Below are 17,801 nucleotides of genomic sequence, written 5' to 3'. Positions count from 1 at the left end.
TTCCCCACTTGGTGTCCATATGTCCATTCTCTACATCTGTGTCTCAACTTCTGCCCTGCAAACCGGCTCATCTGTACCATTTTTCTAGGTTCCACATACATGCATTAATATACGATATGTGTATGACAGTCTAGAGACTGTCATACAGAGTGAAGTAAGTCAGAAAGAGAAAAACAAATATCGTATCAGGTTAATTCTTGCCTCATAGAAGGATTTGGAAAGTGTTCTCTTATATTCAATTTTCAGGACAAGTTACTAAGAAATTGGTATTATTTCTTCCTTGAGTGTTTCTTCCATTGAAGCCATCTGGATTGGCTCTTTTTTTTGGTGGGAAGGTTTTTAACTTGAATACATTTAGAGTTATCTGATTTTCCTTGAGTGAGTTTTGATAGCTTTATTGTTCTAAGAATTCCATTTAAGTTGTTAAATTTATTGGCATGCAATAGTTCCTAACATTCCCTTATTATATTATATTTATTTTCTTTTTACTGAAGTGAAATTCACATACTACACAATTAATCATTTTAAAGTGTACAATTCAGTGACATTCAGTGAATTCAACAGTGTTGTGCAATCACCACCCAGTTTTAGACTTTTTCAAAGTCTGAGACTTTTTCATCACCCCAGAGAAACACCCCACACCCACTAATTAATCACTCTCCATATTCCCCTTTCCCCATCATCTGGACACCACTAATCTGCTTTCTGTCTCTGTGGATTTACCTATTCTGGATATTTCATGTAAACGGGATCATACAGTATGTGACCTTTTATGTCTGGCTTCTTTCTTTGAGCATAATGTTTTCAAGGTTCATCTGAGTTGTAGCATGTATCAGCACTTCACTGCTTTTTATGGTCACAGAATATTCCATTGTTTGGACATATTACAATTAGTTTATCCATTCATTCATTGATGGACATTTGGGTTGTTTCCGCATTTTGGCTATTGTGAATAATGATGCTATGAACAATATCTGTTTGATTCTCTCTTTTCAGTTCTTTTGGATGTATACCTAAGAGTGGAATTGCCGAGTCATATGATAATTCTGTGTTTTGCTTTGTGAGGAACTGACAAACTGTTTTCCACAGAGGCTGCACAGTTTTACATTCTCAGCAGTAATATATGAAGGTGCTTATTTCTCCATGTCCTAACCAACACTTGAACATATATTGTGTTGTTATTGTATGGAGTGCCCTAGAAATGTCAGTTATGTGATGCTGGGTGACAGTGTTGTTTGAGTTCCCTATAGCTTTTACTGACCTTCTGTCTAGTTGTTTTGACCCCTTTATTAATGTGTAATGCCTTTTTTTTATATACTTCTGATAATATTCTTTGCACCGGCAGCTACTTTTTCTGATGTTAATATAGCCATTCCAACTTTCTTTTGATCAAGCTTATTAGCATGGTACATCTTTTTCCATCCCTTTTATTTTAATCTATTTGTATATATATTTTTAAAATGGGTTTTTTATAAATATTGTATAGTGAGGTCCTGTTCTTTATCCAATCTTAAAAAATCTCTGTATTCTAATTAGGTTGTTTTACACCACTTATACTTAATATGATTATTGATATGATTGAATTTAAATCTATCATTTTGCTATTGGTTTTCTACTTGTCCCATTTGCTATAAGATCCTCTTTTTTTTTTTTGACTTATTTTGGGTTGAGTACTATTTATGATCAATTTCATCGCCTTTACTAACTTATTAGCTATATCACTTTGTTTTTAGAAGTTGCTTTGGGATTCATTGCATATATCCTTAACTTATCACTGTCTGTCTTCAATTGATATTATACTAGTTCACTTATAGTATAAAACCTAACAACAATATACTGCCATCTCACTTCTCGTGGCCTTTATGTTACTGTGTCATGCCATTTTACTTCTACACTGCTATAAACCCCACAATACATCGTCATTATTTTTGCTTTAAATAGTCCATTATCTTTTAAAACAATCTTACAAATTAAGAAAAAAGGCTCATATTTATTTATGAATTTTGTTTCCAGTGCTTTTCATTTCTTTCTGTAGATCTAGATTTCCTTCTGATACCATTTTTCTTTTGTATGATGGACTTACTTTAATATTACTTGTAGTTCGGAAGGGTCGGTGATGAATTATTTTAGCTTTTGTTTATTAGAAAAAGTCTTCATTTTGTCTTTGTATTTGAAAGTTATTTTCACTGTTATGGTATTTCAGGTTGACAGTTTTTTCCTTCATTACTTTAGAGATGTCATTCCATTGACTTCTGGCTTGTTTCTGGGAAGTCCTTGTCCACCATGTCTGTGTTTGTCCCTCTGTACATAATGTTCTTTTTTCTCTGGCTGCTTTTAAGATTTCCTCTTTGGGTAAGTTGATTACGATGTAACTTGATTTGATTTTCTTCATGTTTTCTTCTGCTTGAGGATTGTTGACCTTCTTGGATTTACGGGTTCATAATTTTCATCAATTTTTGAAAATTTTTTTGTCATTATTTCTTTAAATACATTTTTGTCCCATCCTGTTCTTCCCCGCTGAGTGTTAAATTACACAAATATTTCTGTGTTTTTAGGGAAGAGGGAGTCTTTCCCTATGTTTCATTTTAGATCATTTCTGTCTGCACAGATAGTTTTGTCTGCACATTGACTGAGCTTTCCTTTTCTAGTGTCTAATGTGATGTTAATGCCATCTAGTGTATTTTTCATTTCAGATATATTTTTCATCTCTAGGTGTTTGATTTGGGTCTTTTTAAAAATGCTTTTCATGTCTCTCCTACATGTTATGCTTTCCTCTATCTTCTTGAACATATACAATGTGTTTATAATGGCTGTTTTAAGGACCTTATGTGCTAATTATTTCCTTGGGTAATTTTCTGGTTCTTTTTCTTACTGATCAACTATCCTCATTATGAGATATATTCTCATGCTTCTTTGCATCCACGGTATTTTTTAAATGAATGAAAGACATCATGATTGTATATTGTTGGGCTCTGTATCCTTTTAAATATTTTAAACTTTCCTCTTCAAATGTATTTGTTACTTGGAAAGTTTAGAACCTTCAGTGGCTTGTTGTTGAGCATTGTTAGGCAGTACCTAGTTTAGTCTGGTGCTCATGTGGCCCTGCCACCGGGGCTGTGCTCTTCCAAGTGCCAAGCCCAGTGGCCCCCGTGTCACAGGTTCCCTAGTCCGGTTGTCGGGAGTGTGGTCCGTTCCTGGAGCTGCGGCAGTCACAGCGATCCTTTGTCCTGCTTCTCACTGCTGCGCCTTCCCTGGCCTCAGGCACATGTGCTGATCAGTGTCCTGGCAAAGACCCAAGCGAACCCCCACCAGTCTCGGGAGCGTTTCTCAGCTCTCTCCTTTCTGGTCCTCTGCCCTGCTGATTCTCGCTGCTGTTGCCTCCTTGAACCTCAGCTGTTTCCTCATCTCAGGACTCCCCCAGGTTTGCCTAGGTTCCCCCTTCCTGCACTGTGGCCTCATAACCCTCCCAGAGCTGTAGGCTGGGCACCCAGGATGCATCACATGCGTTTCCTCCCTCAGGGTCATTGTCCTGTGCTCCCTGTTGTCCCACGTCTGAACACCCTTGTCTCATGTCTTTTGGCTGGTTCTTCATTGTTTGAGGCTGGAGAGTTCCTCCTCTTCTGGTTCCTCCTCTTCTGTCATGGCTGGAAGTGGATGTGTCTAACGTTCGCCTGGTTTTCAGTCCTCACTGGACAGACGCCTCTGGGCTGCCTGGAGGAGGCTCGGGCAGAGCTATTTACCTGCCCGTAGAGTCTGCACAGGCCGGGCTCGGAGGTCCTGCTGTCTGGGCAGAGCACTCTTCAGACTTGGAACTGAGACCATGTGGGTGGGCATCTGGGTGGGGGGTCCTACCTACACCTCATCATGGTCTTCTCCTTACTACTCCCCACAGACTTAAAGGGGTCTGGGAGTCAGCGCTGCCCTAGACTTCCATCAGGTTTAGGACTGTGGGCCAGGGTTCAGGGGAGCCTGGGCTCTGAGCGTTTATTGGTGTCTTTTTTTTTTTTTTTTTTTAATATTTATTTATTTATTTATTTTTGGCTGTGTTAGGTCTTCGTTTCTGCGCGAGGGCTTTCTCTAGTTGTGGCAAGTGGGGGCCACTCTTCATCGCGGTGCGCGGGCCTCTCTTGTTGCGAAGCACAGGCTCCAGACGCGCAGGCTCAGTAGTCGTGGCTCACGGGCCCAGTTGCTCCGTGGCATGTGGGATCTTCCCGGACCAGGGCTCGAACCCGTGTCCCCTGCATTGGCAGGCGGATTCTCAACCACTGCGCCACCAGGGAAGGCCTATTGGTGTCTTTTAAGTTCCAGACTCAGTTTAGAATCTAACCACCTTTCATGGAATTTTTTTCTCTTGGGAGACTGCCTTTGTCCTTCCAAATAACTGATTTATGACTACATTCTTTTAAAAATTTATTTAGTTTGATAAGACTTGGTATCTAAGATGATAGATCATTCTTTGGGTTATTTTCTACCTATGATTTCCAGTTATAATAATTTTTTTAACCTGTTTACAGGGCTGCCTACAGACAGAGAAGCTCTTCACATGGTTCCATGTAAGTAGTGCTTCTTATGATGCCGTTGGAGAGGTATGTCTTTAAATTAAGTGATTCTTTCCACGTCAGCTGAGTTGTAAAGTCTTGCTTGCATATGAAGCCATGTGTCTTGCTGACTCTCCTTATGGCCTGGTTTCATGTCACATGAGGGATGTGTTACAGGTCAGGTGCAGCAGCAGTGTCCGTGATGTGCACGTTATCCCTTCTGGCTTCTGTAGAACCAATATTTAAAAAGAGGGAGTTTCCTCCTTTTGTTCTAACCTTTCTTCTTCAGCGTCAACCTGACTAAACTGTCCAGCAGGGGGCTGGGAGCCAGTTGTTAGCATGGGCTGAGTGGACAGTGCCTTTGTCCCGTGTTCCAGCAGTGACAAGTGTGTGCTGTGGCCGTGATGGCATCGTGTCCAGGCCCCACGGACACCTCTTTGTGGCCGTGACTCCAGTTTTGCAAAACTACCTTGAAAGGATTCCTTTTAAATTTATCCTTCAGAAGCCTTTGTTTTTCTAAAGCTTATAAATGTTATTTTCTAAAAGTTTTCAGTGGTCTTGCCCGGAAGGCTGTTGTGTTCAGGCTGGCGGCTGATGTCATGCAGTGCCGGCTCTGCTCACACGAGCCCCTCACCGTGCCCTGCGGGGCAGGTGCTGTTGTTCTGCCCACTTCTCAAGGCTCGGGGAGACGACGTCTCTGTGCTTGTGGGTGGTGAGACGGGGGTCTGAGCCGAGGCCTCCGACCTCACGGGCCCGCGTCCACATCGCGATGGCAGGATAAGTGGGAGCTGCCTTGATGACGGGATGTGGGCTCCAGACTCGGTGTCTGCCCTTCTCTTCCTGGTGGCCTTAACTGCAGCCCCGAGTGGCCGCCGTGGGGTCCTGGGCTCAGCCGATCCTGATCGGAGAGCGCTCGCTATGAGCACCACAGTGACCTTCCGGCCTCGTCGCCAGCAGTCCCCTCAGGAGACACGAGAGACAGTGGCGAAGAGTCAGGGAGCATGTGCACACGGGGACGTAGGGTGGGTGGGTAACTGGACGCCCGATAGTTGAAGGGGAAAGTTCTTAGGTTACAAATTGCTTGAGCAAAGACCTTAATTGCTCTTTCATTCATTCAGCAAATATTGATAGGGCCAGCCACGCTTCTGGAATCCCAGCTTCCTTTATTACATCTGTGGGGGTCACACAACATAAAAGTAATAAGCAGATGCATCACGTAGTGTGCCGGGTGGTGAGCTTGCCGGGGAGCAACAGAGAAGGGTCGGGGTCGGGGGTGCGGGGGCAGTTGATGGGGGTCAGGGCAGCCCCTGGGAAGGGGCATCTGAGCAGAGCCTTGGAGGCACCGGAGTGGCCTGTGGTGGTGGCGGGCCCAGGGGAGCCAGCGAGCAAAGGGGCGGGGCCCAGAGATGAGGGCAGCGGGGACACATCGGGGCCCTTGCTCACTGCGGACAATGCTGCTGAGTGTGGGAGCGGCGAGCGGGTAGTCTTTTTTCTCTGTGTTGGATTGTTTTTTCAAACTAAAGCTGTTATAATACCTGCTTCTTAGAGGACATCCAAATCCCAACTGGCTTGGGACCAACTTTGTAATTGTGCAAATCTGGATCTAATTTTCACAGAAATCCCGGGGGAAGGGCCTCTGGAACTCAGGCATATAAACAACACCCTGTGTGTGCTGGGCCTCTCTCCCCTAGACTTTGGTGTTGCCCACATCCCTCCCCCTGGCAGGCAGGGCAGTCTGAGTGGTCTGCAGTTCTGGAAACAGCCAGCATGCTTGGGTGGGGCGGGCTGGCCCCGGCTACTCCCGCTGTGCGTGTGCATGGCCCCAAGGGCCTAGTGTGGGCGCTAGAGGAGGCCCCGCACCCAGGCAGAGGCAGAGATAGCCGGGCAGTGCGAGCTGGCAGGGCTGTGGTTCCACGGGACTGCGAATCCCCTGAGGCTTGGTTAAAGCAAGGCAGCAGGCTTTTTATAGGGCACCTGTGGCCTCTTCTGTGAGCAGGGAGGGAGCTGTTAGGAGCACTGAGCTGGTTGGAACAGAGATGAGTCCGCTTCCATTGGCAATCTCAGTCTCGATTGAGCCCTGCAGAGTCTTCCTGCGGGATTCCTGGGCGGGGGTGGGGGGTGACGAGCCAGAACTGAACTCATCTGCAGTGGATGTTCCCCAGAGGACGTGGTGGATCCGGAAGAACTTGTTTTTCCATTTGCACGTCTTCCGAGAACTTTCCACACTTCTTAGAGTCGGGCAAGGGGCAGTCTTCCGTGGAGCAGCCGCAGACAGGCCTTTCCCCGCCTCCGTGTGTGCCTGTGCTCAGATCCGGCTGGGACCCTGACCCCGGTTTGTTCAGCGGGGACCTGGGCTCCCACAGCCCGCCCCACGCCCCCGCCCAGCTCGGGGCTGGGCCTTCAACCGCACTAAGATCAGGGAATCAGCAAATAGTGATAACGAAAACCTTGTTGAAAATTTTATTTACTTTGAAGTCTTTTATTCTTTGTAATACTGAGAAAGATTATTTGCTTTCTAGGCTTTCCCCCCGCCCTGCATTAAGATAACGACTTTCACTACACACTTGGAAAATATGAAAAAGAACTTTAAAGCTCACCTATAGTGAGGGCAGACAGAGCCCCCCGACTGGGACTCCTCCCTCAGGGCCTCCTTCCCGCCGCACTACCCGTGCCCTTCTCGGTGGCCCTCCACCTGCAGCCGGCGGCTCGTGGGGCAGCCCTGTGATCACCTTCCCACAAACACCCGCGGTCCTTCCGGTCCCGCCACTGTCCCCTCCGCGCAAGAGCAGTGTGGTGGTGCCCGGGAGACCGTGCAGCCCTGAAGACTGGCCGAGGGCCTGGGGGACCCCAAGCCCGCCCCAGCCCAGCCTCGCCTCAACCCCTAGCAGGTTTGCTTTGAACTGAGGCCCTTCTTGTGCATCTGATCTTTCTTCCTCAGATTTCTGATGTAATCAGGTTTCAGTCTCAGCTAATGACCGCGCCTCGTAATTCAAGGAGAAAAGCGGAAATAGGAAAATTGTGGAAAGCCTGATTAAAAAGCAGTCAGACTCTCAGCCCCGCTCCCACACCTGGACAAACCCCTTGCCCACCCTGGCTGCAGACTGGAGGGTGGAGCGGGAGCGCGGGCACAGCAGAGGGCACTGTCCTAAACAGAAGGCGGGGCCGCGCTCAAGTGGATCCTGCAGCCTGTGGCCCCAGCCCCTACCCAGTCGGCCCGCAGAGCACTGGGAGCCTGGGGTGGGCCTTCGGGCGCGGGCTCGTGGAGCAGGCAGGGTGACGGCCTCCGGTGCTGCCGTCCGGCTGGTGGAGCGGCAGGGTGAGGCTCCAGGAGAGGGTCGTGGGCTGCCTCCTGCTGCGGCTGAGGGGTCAGAAGGCGGGGGGCCCCTGCCTCAGAGTTTGGAGGTAAATTAACACTAAGTACATAGAAAAGTAAGCTAACAAGCAAGCCTCTCACTCCAAGAAACACGCGTACAAGAGGGAGATGCAGTGTGAGGTGTGAAGAGCAGCTCTGGTGCCTCCTGTGGTCCCTGCTGACAGCGGGTGGACGGGGGTGTAGCACTTGGAGGGATGCGGGGAGGGTGTGGGTGGGGAGGAGGGTTCCTCCTCAGGCTCTAGGTGGAAGCTAGTGGGTGACACACAAGATCCTGGAGTCAAGAAGAGCCATACAAAGCCGGTCATTAGAACTGAGGAGAGACATAGCAAAAGAGGGAAAAAGAGCAAGACGCCTGTGGGGCAGAGGCGGGCAGAGGGCAGGCGCCACTGCTCCCCATCAGCTCCGTGGAACTCTGACTGTTAAAACTACGTACGTTTATAATTTTGTTAAAAATAAAAAGTAAAAGGTTATATTGCAAATGCTGTTTCACACCCCAGAATTTGAAAGCAGCCCCCCAGCCCCTCCGCTCTCTGCTTCTGCCGGGCCGAGCTCCCCTGCATGGCCATCTGGCCCTCCCAGCGGGGCTGTGTCTTCACCACTTGGCCAGATCGTGTGGCCCCTGCCTTGCCGAATCCGGTAGAATATCTTTCTCCTTGGGGAGCTGAGCTCTGCAGCTTTAGGCCAGCAGAGCCGCCCCTTCTGGTGTTGTGTTCTTTCAAAGGCTCCAGGACCCTGTGCTCTCCTGGTTTTGCATGTTTGTCGTGCGTCACATCCTCCTGCTTCCCCCGCCTCCCCACCACGCGTGAGCCCGCCTTGATGCACAGCACATTCTCGGTGCTCAGAGAGGACCCTGCTGATGGTCGGTGCTTGGGGACTACGGGGTCCAAGGCACTGCTGCAGACATTTTGGTCTGTTTCACTCCAGGTTCTGCCTCTGGGGTTAAGCTGCATGCATACTTCTGTGCCCTGCTTTTAAACAGAATGGTATACGGCAAAATGTTCCACGTTACCATCTGAAAACATTATTTTTAAAAGGTTGCATAGTTTCCACTATATGGATGTAGGTATTATTTTGTTAAATCACTCCATTTCTGTTCAATGTATTTGGATTGTTTTCAGATCTGGCACTAGTATCGGTAGTCGTGAGGTGAATTTCCTTGTGCATAATACGTCAGTCTCCCCCTTCCCGGGGCAGTATTGCGGTGTTTGTCCACGTGGAATCCTGGGTCAGAGGAGAGGGACATTTTAAAAGAGGCGTCATGTGCGATTGCCCAGTTGCTCTCGAGATGGTAGATTACAGCAGCGTGAGTGCCTGGGCTCCTGGCCCCTGAAAACCTAGGGCTTTATGCGTCTCTAAAAGCCGAAAAGAAGTACAAGCAGGTTGAGCTTTTCGACTAGAGCTAGTGTGTCCTTCCTCATGTTTTACTGAAGACATTCAGCTTTTATGTTGCGGCTTTTATTTTCCCCCAAGAGTCATTCACCTTTTAATCTGACGTTGGCGTTTGGAGCCATCACATCAGTGTTTTCCTCTGTGATATCACCTTCTATGGCATTTACATTTGGAAAATCCTTTCCGCTCCTGAAATGTGGGTAGTCACTTCTGTTTTCTTTTCTGCTTTTACTTTTTGCATTGACATGTGTAATCCACTTGGGATTTAATTTGATATATGTTATCGGGTGAATATGTTATTTTTGCTTACAGATATTGAAAACACTATTTATTAAAAATTACTTCATTTTCCCAGTGATTTGTGCTGCTACTTTTGTCCTATGTGTGCATCTTATATGATAACGTTGTATATATTAGTGTCTATTTCTGAATTCTCTAACTGATCTGTTTGTTCTTGTGCTGGTACACTGCTTTAATTATTTTAGTTTTATGGTATATTTATTTTGGCTATTCTTGGCTACTCAATTTCTAGATGAACTTTAGGATGATTTTCAAGTTAGAAAGCTGATCAGATTGGGATTTCATTTCAAATGCATCAACCTATAATTTAAATGGCAAACAGCTGATATTTTAGCAATATTCAGTTTTTAAAAGAGGAAGCTATTCTGTTTCTTCATTTGTTCCGTTCTTAGCCTTCAGTTATATTTTATAGCTTTCTTGCTGTAGGTTGTCCCTTTTGAGCTCTTTTCTAACTTGTCTACATTATCTATTTGTTGTAACTGGAGTTTTTCCTGTTACGTCTCTCTAACGTTTGATAATGTATCATCTTTATGTATTGCATGCAGCCGTGCTTCTAACTGCAATAGGTTTGTCAGTTGAATTTTGACTCATTCCTGACTTGACCCAGATGTTTTCACCGTGAACTTCACAGTGCTTGCCGTGGCTGTCTGTCCCGTACATCGTGTTCATCAGGTTACACAAGTTTCCTTCTGTTGCTCTTCTATTAAGTTGTTTTTTGAAATCAAAAATAAAAGTTGCATTTTACTAAATGCTCATTCATTGCTGTTATTACGATAGTCACAGGATTTCCTCCTTTTATCTCTTAGTGTAGAGAATTCCAATGATGAAATTCCAAGTGTTGATTCTTGGAATAAATCCTGTTAGGTCTTATTGATACTTTTGAATCTCTTCCAATTGTAATACCTTTTCAGTATTTTATTTGGGCTAGAATGAGGGTTAATAATAGGGTTAGGGCTGGAGTTAACGTCAGTACTAGAATTGGGTTCGTGTGAGCATTAGTTATTGTAAAGGTTAGTGTGAGGGTTACGGTTTGGACCAGGGTGATATGCTCTGTACGTTTCTGTGTCGGACCCAGGGGAGAAATGCCCTGGGGCTTTAGGGAGCCTGGCTCCGACCTGAGGGCAGCTACTGTGGAGCCGTGAGTACTGAGAGTAGCAGCTGAGCCCATGGGGGACTTGACTCTGCTGGCACACAGAGCGCCCCAAACACGGTGGCTTTAATGCGGGCAAGGTCGGTTCCCTTGGCTGTAACAGGCCTGGGGTGGATGGGCTGGGCTCCACGAGGCCCCCTGCCTAGAGGCCACGCCCACCCCACGCCCTGGGAGGCCTGTCACTCTGTGGTCCTCCCTTGCTCTGCTGTCTTGACCTCTAGCTGCAGCTACTCAGCCGGTGGGAAGCAGAAGGGGCACGATGGAGGGCAAGCAGCTGCCTTTTCAGGGTTAGAAGCCCGAGTTATACTAGCTGTGTCACAGTCCACAGGACCGCTGTATGCTAACAGCGTTATGCGGCACCAAGTGGATTGCGGCAGTGTTAACGCAGGACAGCTGTGTGCCAGCGGCGGTCCGAGCACCAGGTGTGCACTAGCCGTGTGATGCGGTGGCCCCACACCCCCGGAGGCTGGGCCCGCCCCGTGCAGCCACAGCTCTGCTGCCACGGAGGAGGGAGAGGGGTCTGGGGAACGGCCAGCCGTCTGCACAGGCAGGGATGAGGCGTGTGAAGCGTGAGAGGACAGGACGGCAGAGGAGCCCACCGGCTGTGCGGGCGGGATGTTGGGAGGGAGGGAGCCCCACCTGGCCGCTTCCCGCCCCCAGGAGCTCTGCCAGGGCCCTGTCCCGGGGTCTCGCTGGCAGCGGTTCTGGCATCTGTGGTGCGTCCTCCTGCCCACCCCACGCCAAGATAGCAGGGCCTGCAGGACGGGGCGGCGGTGCGTGCCAGCCACTGTGGAATCGTGGAGACGCAGAGCTCGTGCTCCGAGAGGGAAGGCGTTTCCACACCCTCTGGAGGAGCTCGAGGAGGGAAGGAGAAGTGCGGGGGCTGCAGCCGGCGCGGGGCTGGCTCTGCTGCTCCCCCGCCTCCCTTCCAAGGCTCTGACTCGCTCTTCCTTCCGCCAGGTGTCTCACAGGCCTGGCACCTCTCCTGGGGCGCTGCCCTACTGGGCCCACCGAGGCCTTAAGGCACCCGTTCCCTCCCTCCCTTCCTTCCTTCTCTTGGCTTTTCTTTCTTTTTCCGTGGAGCATGTTCAGTCTGGGCTCTTTTTTCTGCTCTTGGAGACGCTGGCGAGTGCTGTTGCCCCAGAGCAGCCTGGCGTGAAGGGCTGATAGGTTTTCCCGGGGTGACTCATTCCTTCCTCCCTCCACTGCCTGCGCGTGGCCAGGCTGTCTGGCGGCCCTGCGCGCAGAAGCAGTGGTGGAGCTGGAGCTGTGTGGCTGGCCCGTGGGGCCGGGGAGGCGTGCGGGGCTGGAGGACGAGTCGCCGCTAGGTATACTTCAGACAAGCAGGAGCCAGCCTCTCCGTGTGCTTTATTTACAAACGTGCCGCGCGTTCAGTAAGCAGCTGGCGGCTTAGCCCTTGCTCTGGCGAGAGTGGGTTAGGTGTGCCCCGGGCTGGAGGGCTGTGCCCCACCTTCAGCCCTGGTTAGGGCGGCCTGGTGTTTTCTGCCCTGGGGAGTGTCTTGCACGGCCACAGGGGCCAAGGATGCTTCTACTTCTCCAGTTAAACACACTCGCTCTGCTTATTCAGGCCTCCATGTTCTTTCTCCGAAACTCAAGTGGCACTTAAGGGGGATACCATTCGGTTTAGCGTGCGCTCCCAGGCACTTTGGCATCAGGGAGGCTGTCTTCTCTTTGGATGTGAGGAGTAACCATTGGTACGCTCCAGTAACACTGAGCTGGAGAGAGGTTTTCAGTGTGGGCCTTCACCTTTCCCAAGAGCTCTGGCTGTTTCACTCTTTCAGGGCACAAGGCTATCACCCTGCAGCTTTGTTCGCCCTGTAACCGAGTCCCTGTGCTTGATTTTACCCGCCTGTCTCCCAGCTCTGCATCCTAGCGCGCCTGTCATGAAAGGCCTCCGCACCACTGAGCGCACGTGCTCCGTCTGTGTGGAGCCGGGGCCTCAGGCCAGACCCAGCAGGCTGGGTGCAGCTGGAGCGCAGCTGTTCCTGGACGCACAGCAGCGAGCTCTTCTCATCGTCCCCTGTATTAACTCGGCAGAGTGTGGGTGAAAATCATGGGAAGAGAACCTTCCAGTAGGAGCCCTCCTGGGCCAGTGGAGTCAGCCTGGGGGTCCGGAGACTGGTTCTGCTTCCAGCCCTTCTCCCGGATCACCCTGTGACCTGGGCACCTTGGCTAGGTCATTGTCCCCGTCTGTGCTGCTTCTCCATCTTTGAGACTGGATCTCCTTACCTGTCCTGCCCAGTCCCAGAGCAGGAGGTTCAGGCCATTTAAGCTTCTACGGAGAGGGCAGGGAGCGTCAGGGTCTTTCCAGGGGTAAATGTATGACCGTATGAGAAGATAGTCATAGTATTTGCTGTGTTCCAGGCAGAAGTTCCTCCCTGGGTCCCCACAATTCTCCAAGGCCTCTGACTAGCCTGTTTTGTCAGCAAAGAAACTGAAGTCAGCACCAGAGCAGAGTCAAGTCCAGAGCTCCCCTTCCAGACCTTCTCGTAACCCCTTCACTTCACCACTATTAAATGGTATGAAGTTCAGACTTCAAGTCTCGTGGCCAGGTTATCTTCCAGGAAATTGGGCCATTTTCTGTTTTCACAAGCAGTCTTGGAGAGTGCCTGTTATAGCCCAAGGTAACACTGTGCGCTGGTGCAAAAGGTTTTTCTTTTTGTTTGTTTGGTTTTTTTCTCTATCAGTGAAGTTGAAGTTTTTTTTTTTTAATTGAAGTATAGTTGATTTACAATGTTGTGTTAATTTCTGCAGTATAGCAAAGTGACTCAGTTATACATATATATACATTACTTTTTAAATATTCTTTTCCATTACAGTTTATCATAGGATATTGAATACAGTTCTCTGTGCCATACAGTAGGACCTTGTTGTTTATTCATTCCATATATAATAGCTTACATGTGCTAACCCCAACTTCCCACTCCATCCCTCCCCCAGTCCCTTCCCCCTTGGCAGCCACAAGTCTGTTCTCTATGTCTGTGAGTCTGTTTCTGTTTCATAGATAGGTTCATTTGTGTCATACTTCAGATTCCACATGTAAGTGATACCATATGGTATTTGTCTTTCTCTTTCTGACTTACTTCACTCAGTATAATAATCTCTAGTTGCATCCATGTTGCTGCAAATGGCATTATTTCGTTCTTTTTTATGGCTGAGTAGTGTTCCATTGTATATATGTACCACATCTTCTTTATCCATTCATCTGTCAATGGACATTTAGGTTGTTTCCATGTCTTGGCTATTGTGAGTAATGCTGCTGTGAACATTGGGGTATATGTATCTTTTTGAATTAGAGTTTTGTCTGGATATATGCCCAGGAGTGGGATTGCTGGATCACATGGTAATTCTATTTTTTGTTTTCTGAGGAATCTCCATACTGTTTTCCAGGGTGGCTGTACCAACTTACATTTCCACCAACAGGGTAGGAGGGTTCCGTTTTCTCAGCATCCTCTCCAGCATTTGTTATTTGTAGAGTATTTAATGATGGCCGTTTTGACTGGTGTGAGGTGGTGCCTCATTGTAGTTTTGATTTATATTACCCCTATAATTAGAGATGTTGAGCATCTTTTCATGTGCCTATTGGCCATCTGTATTTCTTCTTTGGAGAATTGTCTCTCTAGGTCTTCTACCCATTTTTTGATTGGGTTGTTTGTTTTTTTGTTGTTGAGTTGTATGAGCTGTTTGTATATTTGGAATTTAAGCCCTTGTCTCGCATCATTTGCAAATATTTTCTCTCAGTCTGTAAATTATCTTTTCATTTTGTTTGTGGTTTCCTTTGCTGTGCAAAAGCTTGAAAGTTTGATTAGGTCCTATTTGTTTATTTTTGTTTTTATTTCTATTACCTTGGGAGACTGACCTAAGAAAACATTAGTAGGATTTATGTCAGAGAATGGCAAAACGTATTTCTTTTTTCCAGGTTGAGAGGGAAGAAAGTATGGTAAGGTGAGGACTGAAGATGTTCGTTGGATTTGGTGTGACTGAGAGGGAAACTCAGCTCAGTGCTGCCAGAGGAGGCCAGGGTCACTGGAGAGGGAGCATGTGGGTGGCTGTTTAAATGTCTGACTCTGAAAACATGGGTCTAGGGGACAGTTGTCTGCTTGTTTTTTAACAGGAGCTATTTGAATATGTTTAAAACCTGAAAGGGAGTTAGTAAAGAAACAAATTTTGAAGATTAAGGAGACAGAGAGAGCCTGGAATGCTGCTGAGATGCTGGTCTCCAAGGAGTCCGGCAGTGGCGTTTGGGTTTAGAGCACAGGGGCTGCTGTTTGCCAAGAGTGGGATGTTCTCTTACGCAGTCAGGTACCAGGCTTTGACCCTCAGACTGTGCTCCAGTATCTTCTGTGGGTTCAGTGCCTTCTGGCAGTGTGGCTTCCTTTCAGTCCAGATCCAGTCCAGATCCAGTCCAGGGTCTGGTCTTGGATCCACTTGTACTTGGTTGTCTGGGGTCTTTAGTCTCCTTTAATGTGGAACATTTTCACAGCCTTCCTGTCAGTTTTCTGACATTGGCATTGTGAAGGATATGGCGATATATATTGCAGATTTTTTTTCCATTTATTTGTCATAAATATTTTCTCATGGCAATTTTGCTGTGCCAAATATTTTTATTTTTTATAAAGTTCAATTTATCTATCTTTTATTGCATCTGGGGTTTTTAGTCATAGCTGGATAGTCTTTTCCTACATTCAAATTAAAGAGAAAATCACTCATTTTATTTAGTACTTGTGTAGTTTCATTTTTTGTTTTTTAAAAAATTTTCAGTATTTTTTTTCTACAGGATATTTATTTTCTTATTTTATTAACTTCTGTTCTTATTTCCTTCCTTTTGCTTTTTGGGGTTCATTTTGCTGTTCTTTTCCTAATTTATATTCGATTTTTGCTCGTTGATATTCAGCATTCTTTTCATATAGATAAGCATTTAAAATGAAACATTTCTAAGTACAGCTTGTTGCAGTGCACAAATTAAGATATATAGTACTTTTATAATCCTTAATTTTGTTATGTTTCTACTATGACTTCTTTTTTGACTTATGAGTTATTAACAAGTGTTTCTCAATTCCAAACACATGGAGTTTTAAAAATATGTTAATAACATTAAATGACACAAATGAACCTATTTACAAAACAGAAACAGACTCATAGACTTAGAGAAGGAATTTATGGTTACGGGGGGAAGGGCATGGGGGAGGGATAGTTAGGGAGTGTGGGATCAACATAGACACGCTACTATATATAAAATGGATAACCAACAAGGACCTACTGTATAGCACAGGGGACTCTGCTCAATATTATGTAACAACCTAAATGGGAAAAGAATTTGAAAAAGAATAGGTACATGTATATGTATAACTGAATCACCTTGCTGTACACCTGAAACTAACACAACATTGTTAGTCACCTATACGCCAATATAAAATAAAAAGTTAAAAAAAATAGATAAGCAACAAGGATGTATGTATTGTACGGCATAGGGAAATACAGCCATTATCTTATAACTTTAAATGGAGTATAATCAATAAAATTTTGAATTACTTTGTTAAAATACATATATTATGTTAAAAATATACATTGTTATTTATATATACAATATTTTTGAATATTTTAATTTCTTGGTTCACTGCATTGTTGACAAGGTGGTCTCTGTGTTCATCGTCTTTCACGTGCATGGAGGATGGCTCATGTGTGATCGAGCATCAGAAATGTTCTGTGCTTCAAAGCAGAACATATTCCGCTGGTTTGGAGTGTAAGATCTATGTATGTCCACTGGATGAAGCTTGGAAATCTTGTTTAAATTTTTTCTTTCCTTTTAAATATTTTTCTCTGATACATCAATCACTGTGAGAGTTGTGTTTAAATCTGCCAGTATGATTGTAAGTTTGTCTTTTTCTTATATTTCTGTTCGTTTCTGCTTTGTATAAAATGTTGACACTTTCTTGGAGGGTACATGCACGTCTGGAACTGTTGTAATATCTTACTAATAAATTGAGCCCTTTTATCTGTACGTGATGTGGTCTATAACTGGTCTTGCATCTTTGCCTTAAAGTAAATTTTCTCTGATACATTTGCCCAGTATATATTTTTCTTCCTCATTCTTTCAGTCTCTCTGTATGTTTTAGCTGTATCTTTCAAGATGGTATCCAGTGGAATTTTTTTTCCTCTCAGACCATCTTTGTCTTTTACAGATTGGAGAGTTTAGTTTACTTTCATGTACTTTAATTACTTATAGATTTGGACTCCTTCCTACAACCTTAATTTGGGCTTTCTGTTTAGCTCAACTTTTTAATGTTTATTTTTACTCTTCACATTTTTGATTGACAGATTATTTTTTTCCTCATCAGTTTTCTCCTTCACTGTATAATTTTGGCTTCTCTTATTTTCATGTTTGTCTTACATGTGTACTTGATTTATCAATGTTTAAAGTTAATCAGTATCTTTAACCATATCCCAAATGATACAAGAATCTTAAAATACTTTATCTTTGGTTATCCTCTCCTGACTCACATGTTATTTTCATTCTCTGTTGTTGTATATTTAACGCCATGCAGCCCTCTTTATATTACACATCACTGTCCGTTTAGATGGGCTCACGCCCCACCACTGTCTTTGCTCTTCATTTCTTTTTTTTTTTTTTTTAAAGAAATTCACGGTCTTTTATTTATTTATTTATTTATTTATTTATGACCGTGTTGAGTCTTCGTTTCTGTGCGAGGGCTTTCTCTAGTTGTGGCAAGCGGGGGCCACTCTTCATCGCGGTGCGCAGGCCTCTCACCATCGCGGCCTCTCTTGTTGCGGAGCACAGGCTCCAGACGCGCAGGCTCAGTAATTGTGGCTCACGGGCCCAGTTGCTCCGTGGCATGTGGGATCTTCCCAGACCAGGGCTCAAACCCGTGTCCCCTGCATTGGCAGGCAGATTCTCAACCACTGCGCCACCAGGGAAGCCCTTAATTTCTTCTTGTTCTTTAGATGCTGCTACTTCTAAAGTGCATCATGGTGAGAGCGTTAGTAGAAAACAATTTTAAACTGAAAACCT

The 17,801-nt window shown here is 46.0% G+C and overlaps 1 protein-coding gene across 18 annotated transcripts in view; it reads left to right on the top strand.

Moving 5' to 3' along the window:
- Nucleotides 1–17,801, top strand: part of PCBP3 (poly(rC) binding protein 3) — a 213,296-nt gene that overhangs the window by 80,324 nt on the left and 115,171 nt on the right. For 16 of the 18 annotated variants that reach the window (XM_082392514.1, XM_082392513.1, XM_082392512.1 and 13 more), the window contains exon 2: nucleotides 4,515–4,553. The exons of 1 other annotated variant lie outside the window; for it this stretch is intronic. The gene's annotated coding sequence lies outside the window, so the exon portion shown is untranslated. Of the gene's footprint in view, nucleotides 1–4,514; nucleotides 4,554–7,300; nucleotides 7,427–17,801 lie in introns of those variants that run through there. One more of the 18 variants, XM_082392510.1, reaches the window with a different exon arrangement.

This window comes from Balaenoptera borealis (genome assembly GCF_965194805.1).
Source record: "Balaenoptera borealis genome assembly, chromosome: 5".
In the NCBI taxonomy this organism is placed as follows: Eukaryota; Metazoa; Chordata; class Mammalia; order Artiodactyla; family Balaenopteridae; genus Balaenoptera; species Balaenoptera borealis.
The sequence above is the reverse complement of the archived record's forward strand: the minus strand, read 5'-3'. Positions and strand labels throughout refer to the sequence as shown.